Source organism: Nannospalax galili, unplaced genomic scaffold, assembly GCF_000622305.1.
Source record: "Nannospalax galili isolate Female #2095 unplaced genomic scaffold, S.galili_v1.0 scaffold252, whole genome shotgun sequence".
NCBI classification, from domain to species: Eukaryota; Metazoa; Chordata; class Mammalia; order Rodentia; family Spalacidae; genus Nannospalax; species Nannospalax galili.
This window is the reverse complement of record NW_008333886.1, coordinates 2,862,268-2,878,121: the sequence shown is the minus strand read 5'-3', so window position 1 is coordinate 2,878,121 and position 15,854 is coordinate 2,862,268.

Below are 15,854 nucleotides of genomic sequence, written 5' to 3'. Positions count from 1 at the left end.
TTTTATTTTATAGCTAATGGTGTCTTGTAGGGGCATTACCTGTTTATGAACTATCTATCTATCTATCTATCTATCTATCTATCTATCTATCTATCTATCTATCTATCTATCTATCTAGATCTTTCTTTCTTTCTATCTACCTATCCTTCAATTAATCCATCCATCCATCATCTATCTATCTATCATCTATCTATCTATGTATCTATGTATCTATCTATCTAATCACCTATCTCTATCTATCTATCTATCTAATCTTCTATCTACTATCTATCTATCTATCTATCTATCTATCTATCTATCTATCTATCTATCTATCTATCTATCTATCTATCTATCTATCTATCTATCTATCTATCTATCTATCTATCTATCTATCTATCTATCTATCATCATCATCATCATCTGTCATTGTTTCAGTAAATTTTTCCATCCCCCTTCTTGGGAGACTCTGCCCATGCCCTCTGAGGCCCCTGGGCTGACAAACGGACATAAGGCATCCTATTTGAATTTTTGCCTAGTTTATAGGACATTTGGGAGGGGGTGACTTACAAAAACATGGATTCTTATAGGCTTTTCCTTTTCTGTATTTGAAATGTATGCACCATTTGTCTCCTGCCCCCATTCTCTTGATCTGTTACACCCCTGCCCACTACAGTGTCAGCTCCATCCCTTTTTCCAAATTTACTCTGTGTCCATGCTTGCCATGCATCAGCTCCAGTTTTTCGGATGTATCATCCATCTATCTATCTATCTATCTATCTATCTATCTATCTATCATCTATCTATCATCTATCTATCTATCTATCATCTATCTATCTATCTATCTATCTATCTATCTATCTATCATCTATCATCTATCTCTCTATCATCTATCTATCTATCTCTATCATCTATCTATCATCTATCTATCTATCTATCTATCATCTATCATCTATCTATCATCTAATCTATCTACCATCTATCTACCTATCATCTATCATCTATAATCTAGCTATACCCTTTAGGAAGCCTCTACAGTACTGGATCCCCATTTGACTTTTTCAAAAGGCATTTAGTGTTAGTTATCTCTCCACCGAAATGACTGTGGCATGCTCAGCCCTAAATGGGGCATCTATAAGTCAAATTCACTGCTGGGAGGTTCACCCAGCATGCAGTCCCCTCCTCCCATGGCCCTGTGACAGCCTGAAGAAAAAGTTCTCCAAACCTTAGTTTGAAGAATCTTAACGAGTTTATTGGACTTGCTAACTGAGCTTGGGGTGTGGGTGTGCTTACAGATAAGCGGGCATGAAACCCCACCCCCATTCACGGCTGTGTCGAAAGTCCAGACAGTCTTACAAAATAGCGAGAGACCAGCCTCGTGTCTTTCCCAGGTTTCATACCCTTAGCCTCTCCCCTGAAAACAGCTATGGTCAACCAATTGGCTGAGAGTTGGGAGTCGGTTTTTTGCAGAGCGTGGGAAGGAGGCTGGTCCATGGCTTGTCATCACAGGGTCAGAGGAACATCTTCCAGGTCACACTCTCCACCCCTTCCTCTGGCTCTCACAAGATTTCCACCCGCCTCTTCCACAAATATCCCTGAGCCTCAGAGGGGCTGGGGAAACCTTTCTCCCATTGTAATGGGGCACTGGACTCTTCAAGTCTCTGCATCCTCTGTTTGTCTTGGGCTGATGGCTCAATTTAGTGGCATTCCACCTGCTGAAAAAACACAAACAGCAAGAAGCAAGAACATGTAAACAGTAACTGCAATAACAGCTTATGGGCATAAGCACAATTGCTTAGATGGTACTTTAGTAGGTGCATCACATCCATCTAACAGTACAATTGCAGTGGCTTCTCCACTGGGGTGTATAACCTCTCCCACCACTGGGGGTTGGCCTGGTCTACAATACCAGATGTGTGTTCCATCCCTAGGAGCAGGCATTATGTCAAATCCATAATTAGCTGGTTGTACAAACAGTAGAAGAACCACTATTACACCAGCAGGAACATCTTGCTTTGCGTGCTGATAGTGCAACACTTGGTGTCCTTTGCTGAACAGGATAATGGGAGACAATTCTTCCCTAGTTATCTTCACAGCACCTTCCAGCACTATGAAAGCCACCCATCCAGGGGCAGGGAGCTTCCAGCTTAGTCCAAGCTTGATTTCTCCCTCTCCCATGCTCACATCATGTGGCCTCTTCAGCAATAGGGTTTTACCGTCCACTTCAGGTGTGCAACCAACATTATTGGCAATCGCCTTTATAGTTTTAGGGGACCTCTGGGGTCCTTTTGGACAACTGCTCATAGGGAGGCAACCCACCCCTTGTACTGGGATTTTCATTTAACAACCTTATGGCTTCTGGAAGGGCCTTTTTCCACCCATGGCATTCCGTCTGGGATTAAAGCTTTCAACTGTTCCTTTTTTTCTTTCAGTTTACCCTGCTCCTGTAGGAGTGTATGGAAGGTGGAAATACCATCGAACCTGATCATCCTCAGCCCAACTTGCACATTTGTACCTGTGAAATGGGTGCCTCTGTCGCTATCAATTAGCCTCAGGCACCCATACGTGAGACTGAGTTCAGTAAGCCCCTTAACAGTAGCCTTGCCCATTGCTCTCTTGCAAGGAAAGGTCTGTGTAAAGCCTATGGCAGTGTCCACACAAGTGAGGGCATATTTACAACCCTCACTGATCGTCAGGGGCCCTATATAATCTACTTGCCAGTCTCTCACAGCAGAAGCTGCCTTGTGCATGTGTCCCATCATGGCATCCATCCTCCAGGGCCATAACCGGGAACACGCCTCACAGGCCTGGACAGCCTGTTGGATGTCAGCATATTTCACCAGAATGTCTACTGCTTTGGCTATTCTCCAACCTGAGTTGGTTCCTCTGTGGCCTGATTTGATATGAATCCAGTGAGCTGCTTCTAGCGGAAACTGAGGGCAGACAGCCCTCACCTTGGTGAGGGCATCGGCTTCCTGATTTGGGGGACTCCCTAGGCAGTGGGCAGCCACATGGTCAACTACCAGGGCTACTAGCTCCTCCTGCATTTTATTATATGTCCTTCCACATTTGTTGTCCCCATAGGGGCTGTCCTATCACCTGCCAGTTTTCTTTCTCCCACTGAGCCATCTATAACTTTAAGCCCTTGAATACAGTCCAACTGTCAGTACAAATTGTAACTGGCCAAGGCTCCCTCATTATTACTATTCAGCTCTTAATTCAGCCCATTGACCACTTTCTCCTTCTCTCCTCTCTAGCCATATAGTGTCAGTGTTCATCTGTATTGCCACTGCTATCCATTCTTGTCTGGTGCCTCTGCTAGTTCCATCAGTATACCAGGCATCAGCCAGAATTGGGGAGCCCCTTCTAGCACTCAGTCAGGTCTTGCTGGAGGGTCAACTATAGAAGGTGGAGGCAGAGGCTCTGTGCCCTGAAATGACATTGATCCTAGTACTGCTTGCATGGTATTGGTGATCGGGCTTAACTGACACCACCCCGTGCTGTTGCAAATATGCATGCTATCTTTTCAGTGTTTGGTTTTGGGCCACCCCTGACAGGGGCTTGGCTAACGGGCCCTCCACCCATCCTTTTATGGGATATGCAGTTTTTACAGTAATGGGGGTGGGGCCCACAATGGAGTCCACCTACTGCAATGCTTTTTACACAGCCAGCAGTGGCTGTTCTAGTACTGTGTACCGGGACTCTGCCCCTTTCCATGATTGGTACCAGAACCCATTTGGGACCGTCTGTTCAGGTTGTTGTTGCCACAAGCCCCACCCATAATCTTCAGGGCTCCTGGTGACTTCCAAGAGGAAGGGACACCAAAGTATTGGGGCACACAGCTGCTTAGCTTGCCCAACCAGTATCTTGGCATGCTCAAAAGCCTCTTGGGCCTTTACATCCCAATCCCATGTAGCACAACTCTTTTTACTAGATTATACAGGGGGCAGGTAACCTGAGCAAGTTGAGGTATAAAAATTCACCAATACCTGAGAAGTCTCCCAAATACCTGTAATTGCTTAGCATTTATTGGTACAGGTAAGATTTTTTCAACCCCTGCACTGGGTATCATGCGAGTTCTGTCTGACCATAAAACTCTCAAGAATTTTACCACTGTACAGGGCCCTTGTACCTTCTGTGGGTTGATTTCCCAGCCTCACTCCTTCAAGTTCATTTGCATGTTCCCCAGATGAGCTTCCAAATCTGTAAGGCACTCAGAAGTTAGCATTATGCTATCTATGTGGTGGAACCTCCTTGCAGAAGAAGTGCAGGGCCAGGTCCCAGGCCACCATCCCATGACAAACCATGGGGCTGTGGAGGTAACCTTGGGGAAGTGTTCTGAAAGTCCATTGTTGTCCATTCTATGTGAATACAAATTGATCGTGGGATTCAGCAGCTAGGGGAATACTAAAGAATGCATTAGCAAGGTTCACTGCAGCATGGAAGGACCCCATTTCTTGCATCAGCTGATCAGTTAGCAGTGCAATGTTGGGCACCTCTGCATGAGTAGGAGGCACCACCTTATTTAACTCCTGGTAATCTACAGTCATTCTCCAGGAGCCATCTGGCTTCCTGGTAGGCCAAACGGAGCTATTGAAAGGACTCTGGGCTGGGCAGATAACTTCTACTTGCTCTAGTTCCTGGATGGTTTCAGTAATTTCATCTCGACCCCCAGGAAGACGGTACTGTTTGATATTCACCACCCTCCATGGGGTGGGAAATTTGCATGGCTCCCATCTTTTCCACCCCTGAGTAATTGCCTTTACTGTTCGCACCCTCAGCCTAAAGTCTCCCACAGTAGTATGTAGGGTGTGACCCAGCAGGGCATCAACCCCTAAAATGTTCTCTTGAAGGGGAGAAATGCACAGCTTGTACTCCTGGGGGGAATATTACCCACTCCCAAAATGAGTCTAGTCCACTTTACTTGTATGGGTATATCCACATACCCATCCACTGCTATCCACTGGCCCTGATGTTTTTGGTGATTTCTGTGAATTAATGTACACTCTGCCCTGCCCCAGTATCCACTAGGGCCCATGTGTTTTGTATATTAGTGGGGGACCAATAAATCCTCAATTTGACATGTGGCCTCCAGTCACCCAGTATGGCCCTCACCTGTGGGCAACCTTGGTCACCCTTTCAAGGCTGTGGTTGGGGGGGTCCCACTCAATGAGGCTGCCTTCCTCTGGTGCAGGGGGAGCAGTTGGGGTAACCCGCACCTCCTGGTCCCCAGTTTCTTGTCTGTGGTGAATTGCTGGTCAGGTCTTAAAGCCCTCCACAGACTCACCAGCACAGCATTTGGCTTCCCATCTATCTTATCCCTAGCAACTCCTGCTCTGCTCTGGAGACACGGAGGGGCCCCTTTGCTGAGTTCCGGCCCTTTTCACTTGTGTCTACTTGCTTTAACACCTTTCAAACCGTGTTTACATGTTGGTCTAAATCATTTAAATCTGCCAGAGCCTTGCCAGCCTCATACAGGTCATGCCTGACCATGGGGACTTAGCACTGCCACCAAAGCTCCATACCAGTCTCATGAGCCTTGCTGAATCAGTTTCTTTCTTAAGTCTCCTACAAACACAGTCCTGTCTGGACCCATGAACTGGGCGTCAAATACAGCTTCCCTCATGCCCAGTTCCCTCAACAGAGCCTGTCCTTCCTCAATGGTTTTCCATGTTGTGGTTTCCCTCATGTTGTCTTTAATTGTGAAGTCTTTGTCTCAAAGAGGGATGAATGGTTATGTTGCTTAACTTCTCTGCTTCTGTAGTACTTGAAATGATTCCATCTGCCCCCATAGCCAATAGCCTCACAAGCCAGGTGGCCACAGGCTCCTGCATAGCTGTTTAAATTTCTTTCCCAGTTCTAATAGCTCTGGTGCTGAGAATTCTCTGATTATTATGGTCTCCTGCACCAAGCTATTGTTAAGACCTCCATCTGCAGGTTGGACCATGGATTTTCCCTTTCTTTGAATTCAAGGTCAGACCTAAGAAGCATCTCCCACTATCTCTAGGTCACTTCCTTCTTCCTCACTGCCCGACTCTTCCCAGGGGTTCCAGGTTTAGGATCCCAGGATGGGCCTTTTATTATCATTCTGATCTGGGCTTTTTTTCTCTTTTGACCTCCTAGACATAAAAAACAGCATGCTAACACCTCCATCTCCTTTTCTTTCTTATCTAATTTACTGGCAAGGTCAGAGGCCAGTACTGAAGAGGCCAGCCTCGTATTCTTCTCCCATTCTAATTCCTCTCTAACACCTTTACTTTCCCTTCTGGCTAAGGCCTCTACCTGGGACAGATTTCTTATTATCAATAGTAGCAGTGAAGCAGCCTCTGCAGCTGCTTTTTGACACTTCTGTACCTGGTTTGCTACTCTCAGAGATTGTAGATTCTGTTCCAGACCTTCTGCTGTTTTCAGAGCCTCTCTATACTCATATGGTGGCCCCCACTGGTCAAGCAGACATGACACACTATACCATCTACAAGATGGCTGCCACTCTGGATTTCACCCACTGACCTCAACTGTTTAGAAAGCCTCACCCTAGTTACTCTCTGTAACTACCCTATATCTCACTGTCCACTGCATTAACCATGCCACTGCAGCCACCCCCACCAAGCCTATGTTTGCCTGGTGGCCCACCAGCTTAACATTTCCTCAGCCCACTCTTCCCTCAACCCACTTTACTTTGGTTGTTGGTCTCTTTCCCCATATCAGGGACATCATCAACTCTCTTCCAAAACTCATTCTCAGCTTCTACATATCCTACTGGGCTACGCCAATTGTAAGTCAAATTCACTGCTGGGAGGTGCATGTAGCATCCAATCCCCTCCTCCCACAGTCCTTGTGACAACCTGAGGAAAAAATTCTTCAAACTTGGTTTGAAGAATCTTAGGACTTGCTAACTGGGCTTGGGGTTCGGGTTTACTTACAGACAAGCTGGTGAACCCCATTCACATCTGTGTTTGAAAGTTCACACCCAGACATAAATCCTATGGCTCTGGACAGCCCTATAGAATAGCAAGAGACCAGCCTTGTGGTTTTCCCAGCTTTTATATGCTTAGCCCCTCCCCTGCAAGTGACTATGGACAAATAATTGGCTGGAAGAGGAAAGGGGAGTGGCTTCTTTGCAGAGTGTGGGAAAGAGGCAGGTCCATGGTTTGTCATCACAAAGTCAGAGGAACATCCTCCAGGTCACAGCATCTATATCCCCCTCCTCCCTGCAAGGCTCAGGGATCTATGAAGATGAGAGCGCAGAAAGGCTGTCAGTGGAAGTGGGTGACTACAATGAACCAGTGATTTCCAGACAGAGCAAGAGAGGAATACATATGAATTCACAGTGATTGTCACAGTGATTGTCACAGTGATTGTCACAGTGATTGTCACAGTGATTGTGACAAGACTTGTACAAGCCCAAACCAGATTAATTACCTGCATGAATGGGGTGGGTGGTCATGAGGTACCACACCTAGCTGAGGGGCTACTGGCAATTAATAGCAGATGAGAAAAGGAGAGTCTGTTCTTTTTAAGGGTGTGATTCTTTGTAAGCTGACTACACTCCGGGGTATGGACCCATACTCAAAGTATTTGGACAACACAGATTGAACTTCATGGACTTTACAAAAAACAAGGAGGATGTAAACTTAAGGGGGGTAAGGAGGTTGGGGTGTATTTGAGAGGAGATGAGGTGAATATAATAAAAATGTATTGCATTGAATTCTCAAAAAATTAATAAAAATATTAATTAGAAAATTTTTAAAGCTGAAAATGAATACAGTCTTGCTGATTCAGGAAGGATAGTTCCTGCTAAATAAGTTTGCATGAATTGGTTTTAAATAATCAAGTGTGTTTAGATATAGTTTACAGCAATAAAAGTTATAATTCAAAGCAACTTTGAGTGTTAAATTTACAGTCCCCACCTTCAGCTGGCACCCCTGAGTCCCATCACCACTACACTCCTCCCTCAGTCACCACTTCAGCCCTAATCAGATTTGCATGACTATAGTTTTTCCCTTTCTAGAACAATGGATGGAGTGTATATAGTATGACAGAATTGTTTGTGTAAAGGAAATAAGAGAACATGTAGTTTTACTTCACATTTTAACGCTCTACTATGTTTATTTAAATTCTTCATGTTGTCTGTATGCATATCTTCTTCCTTTTCATTGTGTCATCTTCCAGAGTTTGGATAAACTAAAACTTATTCATTTGATCACTAGTTAGCAAATATGTGGGCTGTTTTAAGGGGTTAGCTATTATGAATAAGAATATAATAATCCAAATAAAACTTTACTCTTTTAATATGTTTTATTCCCTTTGGATAAATATGAAATGCAAATCTGACTTTAGGACTTAAAGTCAATGTGGACCTGTCTTCATAAAAGCTGCCCAATTATTTTCTTTTTTTGTTTTCATTTAAGTACATAAGAGGACATTTATATATGTACATACAGAAAATCATGAATAGTTATATTAATTCTTATCACAGAAAAATAATTCTGTAACCTGAAGATTCCCTCCTTTAAAACAAAGATAGTGGGGGGGGAGAGAGAGAGAATATTTATATTAAGTCTTATTTATATTAAGTCTTATGTCATCCAAAGTTCACACAAGAGAAACTGAGTCTGACTGATGTGAGCAAGACAGCATTGATACTTAAAGGTGAAAGACAAAGGTAAATATCTGGTGTTGGTAAGCCTCTTTGTAAAAGAATGAAAGAAACAATGTCTTCAGACTAAAGTTTTCGATGTTAATCAGCTTTCAATATTTTGGAGCATAGTGTCATTCTACCCAAGATTCAAATCTTAGTGAAACATGTTTTCCTTGTCCACTCAACAGCCCAAAGCCAAGGTAGGATATATGTGTATAGACTCACATGTTGATCAGGAGCCCAGGAGCCTGACACCAACCACACCCATTGGCAATACAATACATTCATACAAATAAAAATAATAAATAAATAAAGTATTTGATCAGTTACAATTACATAGGTGAAACTCTGAGTAGATATAAAATTCAGAAACTAAAGAAAACACATGGGAATTCTGTTTTAATTCAGCTTAGTTCTGGATTTAGTCTCAGGCAGTTGTGTGTTTCATTCCTCTTGAACTTCTGACGAAGCCAGTTTTCCCTCCTTATCTTACTCTTAAATTTTGTTTAAGAAGCATCCTAATCATTTGATAAAGACTCCCTGAAAAGTGGCCACAGGAAAACAACACTGTGGGTTATGTAAATCTATTTGGGCTTCAGAGTTTTAACTCAGCATGAAGTGGTCTACAAGATGAAGTCTTTAAGAAATGGTGTAATTTGTTGAGCATGGTGGACAGGGTGACATTACTCTTCACCTTCAGTGTTCTGTGACATCTGGAGTTTTCAAGTATGTAGATTATCAATTCTAATTTATAGTGTGTGTGCATGAGTGTGTGTGTATGCATGTGTGCAAGTATGTATGTATGTGTGAATGTGGATATTTCTTAAAATTTAGTATTTTTGTTCTTTACAATGCCCTGTAGCTTTCTAAATTATGTTTCAAGTTGGAGACCAACTTCCTAAGGAGTCACTTTATCTCCAGGCTGTGAAGCCAGTATCACACGTATTTGAAGTGGTGTTGAAAGATAGTAGCTTAAAATAAAAAGAAGATGGGTATTGAGCTAGTCTCTTCCTATTTCTGTGATCTTGAGCATGTTTCATAAGCCTTCATAACATTTCTGAGAGACTGGCACAAAGTGTGAGATTAAAAAAAAAAGTTGGGTTTCTTTCCTTAGAGGAGAAAAAAATTAAGATGGGGTTTCTTTTGTGAAGCTCCAAAAAGCGATGGATTCTAAACAATCAGTCACAAATGAAAAGTTTGATTTATCTCTTTCCCTGCTTCTTTTCAGGCAAGAACTGACAAAGCACCGGTTCTTCCCAGCTCAGCCTGCAGGCGCTAAAGCCAGCTCAGTTGCAAGGCACCATGGCTTTGAGTTTGCAAGGACTTTGAGCCAGAACCACGGTTTAGTGATCAAGCTTTGTGATTTGAACAAGTGACTTTGTATCTTCAGGGTTTAGTTTTCTCCCATAAGGACAGAACATTGATAAATTTCTCAGGAGAAATAAATAAAACCATGTTTAGACTGTGTAGCTGCTATTAATTGCTTGATGTTCTCTGATACAAAGTAAGAGCTGTTATTTCAACACCAGTGGAGCTCCATTCCCAGTCGTGGACGAGGAGAGACACAACAATCCTGAGCCATTGTAGTCTATGTTCTCCCAATGATTACTCTAGCCTGTGGAGGAGATACAACACACACGTGGTAAATGGACAAATATGTATTCTCTCCTGCGGTTCTATTCACCAGCTATTTTTGTTTTCATTTTGTGTTTTCACAGGTTCTTTGACTCCTCCTAACTACTAATACAACTACGGAACCCATTCTCCACTGATAGGCATTGCACTGCTCCTGTGCTTCTGCGGTACCCCAGCTTTATTAGAACAAGTGTTGAAAGGTTATCTATGACGTCACTCGGCAGCACCCCTCCACATTACCTGAACTAAAACCTAGGCTCCCACCCCTCACGATCCTTGATGCTCCATCAGAATTAGATCATGGAAGGCTCAGGCAAACTCCAGCGGTGGGGTTCCAATCCACTCAACACCAATATACCGACTTAGTTTGTTGCATTTATCATACATCCTCAGAAAATTAATATTTATATTTTTATAAGACTCTTAGTTACTGGAAGATTTTCAAATCTAACATATTTTTATTAGGTAATCCTTTGTATTGCAAATATGATTTATATGTATGTTATAAGAAATACCCCATTTAAAATCCTGAAATTAAAAAAATATCCTGAAATAAAACGTTGGTTAATTAACAAAAATTTCTAAAAATTTATACATAATTTCTCAGTAATATAAAAGGAAACAAAAATGAATTTATAACACAATGTGGCATTTTAATATAAACTGCTTAAATATTACTAAGTAAGCACAAGAAAATGGAAAGAAAGACTGCTATCAAAATGGCATAATAGCTGATGAACTGTTTTCAGCAAGGTAGAGTGAAAAAAAAATTTAGAAGCTGCCTGTATAAAGAATGCAGAATTATAAAACAAAATAATCATAGTGTCAATAAAACTAACACAGATTTTGTTTTAATTTTGTTTATGTACCAGTTGATATAAATAAATAACTTTTATTGACATAGAATATGTCAAAAGAAATTAGATTGCAGAAATAAAATGAGGAAAAGTATTGAAAATAACCTGGATTTTAAATGTGACGATTTCAAAAATATGTTATGTGTTTTTGCATAAGCCAGCATTTACCAGAGTCATAGACCTTCAATCATATCTTCAAATTTCTACTTAAGTAACATAGTAATGTGCTACAACAAAAATTCAAATTTCGTGGCTTAAGCAGATAGGCTTTGCTTCTTACAATACAGTGGAGATGACCATCACGGCATAGATGTTTTGGCTCAGCCAAGGACATTGCACCATGGTGCAGTGGAGTCATCATTTCCCAGCTCCAGCAAGAGGTGTGGAGAAGCCCAGAGAAGGGGCTCCTTCTACAGGGACTGATGCAGAAGACAGTTATTACTGTGTGTGATGTCACTTAGCTGAGCTCAGGTGTGTGATTGCCAAGACTGGGAAGGTGATGGTGATTCAAATAAACACAGGGAAACAGACATTCCAGGATCTAGCACCAGTTTCTGAAGCAACATCCTACCCACCCTTCCCCACTGAGGAATTCAGTTTCCATAGCTTTAAAAGTTCATAGAGGTCATATAGAAGAGTAAAGCAAACACTATGGGGAGAAAAACGCTCTGTGAAAATACTTTGGAGAACTGTATAGGCTAAACGCACAGGGCATCTGATTTGAAACAAACAAACAAATCATCAAAATCTCTTAAAAATAACTCTGTGGATGATTTTCAAATATTTATACAGTTTAATTGTTTAAATCATTTCTGCTAAATAACTTCAATGAGATGTTCGCATTTGATGTGTCTCTGCTAATGTGATGTAGCTCTTCCACTCTTAAAAAGTTAATAAACCTGCCATTTCTTCCTTATATGTTTGTAATTGGTTTTCAGTCTCCCAGTTGCAGCACTGCCTCATAAAGACACCTGCTAAATTGAAATATGCAGTCCAAAATGCTACAATAATAAAGTAGCTTCCTTCCAAAGAGTGGGTATGCAAGTTTTAATTCTGCTCAAAACATATCATAATTAGGTGCATTAAATCACAGCTTCAAAATCATTTTTAATTAACTCTTCTTGAATTATTGGCTAACATGCTTCACATCCCCTTCAAATGGACTGATCATCCGTACTAGTGTTGTAGGTTCATATACAGTTTTAAATTTAAGTACTACATCTTGTAAATAGCACACAAAGAACATCATTCCATTTATATATTCATGAATTTATCCTCTCACAAACTGCAGCAAGTGCTGAAGCTTTGTAGTTAGCAAGCTTTTAAAGTTCATTTATTTGTATGAGTTTACATGTTTTGTTTGCATGTATGTAAGTGCACCCATGCCTGCATTCCCCACAGGGGCCAGAATAGGGTGTCACATCCTCTGAAATTGGGTTATGGATGGCTGTTAGGCACTATGTGGATGCTGGGAACTGAACCTGGGTCCTCTTTAAGAACAGCGAGTGCTCTTAACACTGAGGCACCTCTCCAGTTCCCACCCACCCCATTTTTCATTTATTTTATTTTTATTTTATGTGTATGAGTGTTTCACCTGTTTATATGCAAGTGTACTATGTTCATGCAATGCCCACAGAGGGCACTAGATCTCCTAGAACTAGAGTTAGCAACAATTGTTAGTCACCATGTGGGTGTTGGAACCAAACCAGCATCTTCTGCAGCAGTAGCTAAGGCTCTTAACAGCTGAGCTAGCTCTCCAGCCCCAGCTAGCAAGCTTTTTTAAAAAATGTGACTGCTACTAAATTTTTTGGTAATATGTTTATTTTCTTCATCCCTAAAAGACCTCACTTGTCATTCCAAAAACACATGAACCTGTCTCATTACTTTATAACATTTCAGTTTTCATTTCAGTTTTATTTGATTAAGTACAACACTGCAATAGAACAATCATCTGGGGATCACTTTAGAATCAATGATTTATGAGCTCCTTACTATCTTTTTACAGTTTATGAAATATATTTATCAATCAGTAGATTATGCCAATCACGGTGTCCGTTTTTCAGTTTGTGAAATCTTTTAACTAAAACCATTGGTGGTTAACTGAGATGAATGAATATTGAAATAGATGCTAAAATACATGTTAAATGTGGATTTAAATCCCTGTCACTGATAGCCATACTTAGTGATCTGTCTATTGATAAGCAATAATAATGAAGGGCAGACATACTTTACATAAATTAATATATGATAGTATTAAAAATATTATCTCCTTTATCTTAACTGTGTTTTAGTTCACACCCTCCAAGAAGCAGAGTTGTTACTGGATATTCACTCCAAAATGTATTGTGGAAAACATCCATGAAGAGTTAAAGAGGAGAGTAGAAAGAGCAGGAATGCTGTCCACACACACTGTTGGTTTTACCCCTGTGAGATGGCAGGTGAAGAGCTCGAAGGAAGTAGACTGGACTACAGAGCTTTAATATTTGAGGAGACTTGGGGGAGATCCTTGTGCTGACGTCATCTGCAAGTGGAGTCATTTGGACCCTCAGAATGCATTGTGGTAGGGCCTTGATGATGCTGTCAGTGACTGAACAGCTGCTGGAGTGTGACATCAGTATGAACTTGGTGGTAGATCAAAGAGAGACATCCCCCTCCCCCAGCAGAAGAGCCAAGCAGCGCATTCCTGTGGTTCCCACTGTAGTCACTCAGGAAATCACATTTCCTCTATGACTTTAAAAAAAAACACGGTTGAATTGTACAACTCCAAGCAGAATTTTGTGTTTATGGAAGAGGTCTTTATTTACTTGTAAAGGCAACTCCTTTGTTTGCTCCAGTGTTGCTGGATGTGGAAGTCATCCAAGGGTCGTTTGATGAATGTGAGGATAAAGGAATTCTTGTTTACTCATACAATGGAATATTATTCAATATTGCTATATCATAAAACATGCATATGCATGCTTTTAGACACTGTCCATAAAACTAAGGGACACCATGCTGTGATAAATAAGACAGACATAGAAATTAGAATACACCATCATTTCCTCTATATGTACTTTATCTTTAGAAATCGGATAAATAGAATCAAATGGCAGAATAGTGACTAACCAGGACAGACAGCGATAGTTATGGAAATATAAGTCAAAGAAAACTAAGTTGTAGCTATATACAAGATGAAGACTATAACTGATAATGTATTATACTGGTTGTTTGCAAAGAGAGTAGATTATAGGCATTCTTACTGTATAGCAAGGGCAAAAAAAGTATAAAGAAAGATAATTATGTGTGATTGTGGGGTTAACTTGCTTGGACATAGCAAGCAACTTGTGTATATGTATAAAACTTTGCCAAAACATTGTGCCATGTATCTTAAATATGCACAAATTAACTTCAGTGGAACAATGGTAGTCCTCAGTATGTTAGAAAAATTTAATATTATTAAATTTCTATCATTCATGCCTCATTAACATATTACTCCTCTTCCATCATGTTGACAGCCCAGTCACCATCACCTAGTTCCACAGTACCTCAGAAAACAGCCTTCCGAGGTGAGAGGTGAGATGCCCACTTCCCATTTCCTGTGTGAGTCATGAGGAAGGAAGACCCGCCACCTCACTGTCGCTTCCACTCTGGCCCAGGGTTCTCACTTTTTCTGCTAAAATGCCCTTTTGATGTTATTCTAGCTCACTTTCTTTCAAGGGTGTTGTACAACTCAGCCATTCGTGGCTCTCGTTTGTTCTCTGTACATACAGCTTGTGAAGCCATGAAGAGAATGGCCCGGTACACGTCAGGGCCCTAGAATTTCAAGCTCAGAAGATGTCCTTGGAGAAAGAGAACCCTTTTGCCACTGCTTTCTATTCGGTCTCAAGAATCTCAAGGGTTTCTTAGATCCAAGGGTCCGTTCATGTCCTCCTAGTAGGACTCTGTTAGGAGCAGTGGGATTGGACTCTGAACTTCTCGGGGGTTATACCATTTCTTGAAATAGAGATCTTTATTTCATTGTCATGATTTTCATGATTTATTTCTAAGAAAAATATAACCAAAAAGAAAAAGAATCCTGCAAAACATAAACAATTAAAGGAAACAGGTTTATTTCACCCAAAGACTAGACTTCAGTTTATTTCCTTTCTTGACCAGGAAACACATAAGTTAGTGTTCTAGTTAATTTGTTCTTGTTTCAAGGCTAGATGAAGGCTCTGTTTTACATTGTCCTTAATTACCATGGTTGTTAGCCAGTCTTCTTGGAGATGACCCCTTCCTGGTCCTTACATTTTAATCTCCCTGTATTTAAAAGAGACAACCTTCTGAGATTATTCATATAAATAAGATGCTCAGAGACCTCACAATTGGGTAGAAGATTCCAACAAATAACTAAGCTTTCTGTGTAAATGAAATTCAAAAACAAGTATTTCCTGAATTCATAGTTCATCAAAAATAACAGGTACATCTGTGTTAAAACTTTGGCTCCAGTTTACTCTGACTTGAACACTACATAAACGTGAGCTCTTCATGAATTAGCACTTGGGAGGCAGAATCAGCGGGACAAGGTGTTCAAGGTTGTCTTTGGCTACACAGCAAGTTTGAGACCAACCTGACAGCAACATTAGCACCACACTTTCAAAAGCAATAGTTTTGTGCTTGATCATGAAGAGCAATTCAATAAAATTATTTGCATGGAAGTATTACAAAGCATTTTATAAAGACACTAGTCTTTTAACATCATTCTTTAATATATAATTTAAGAA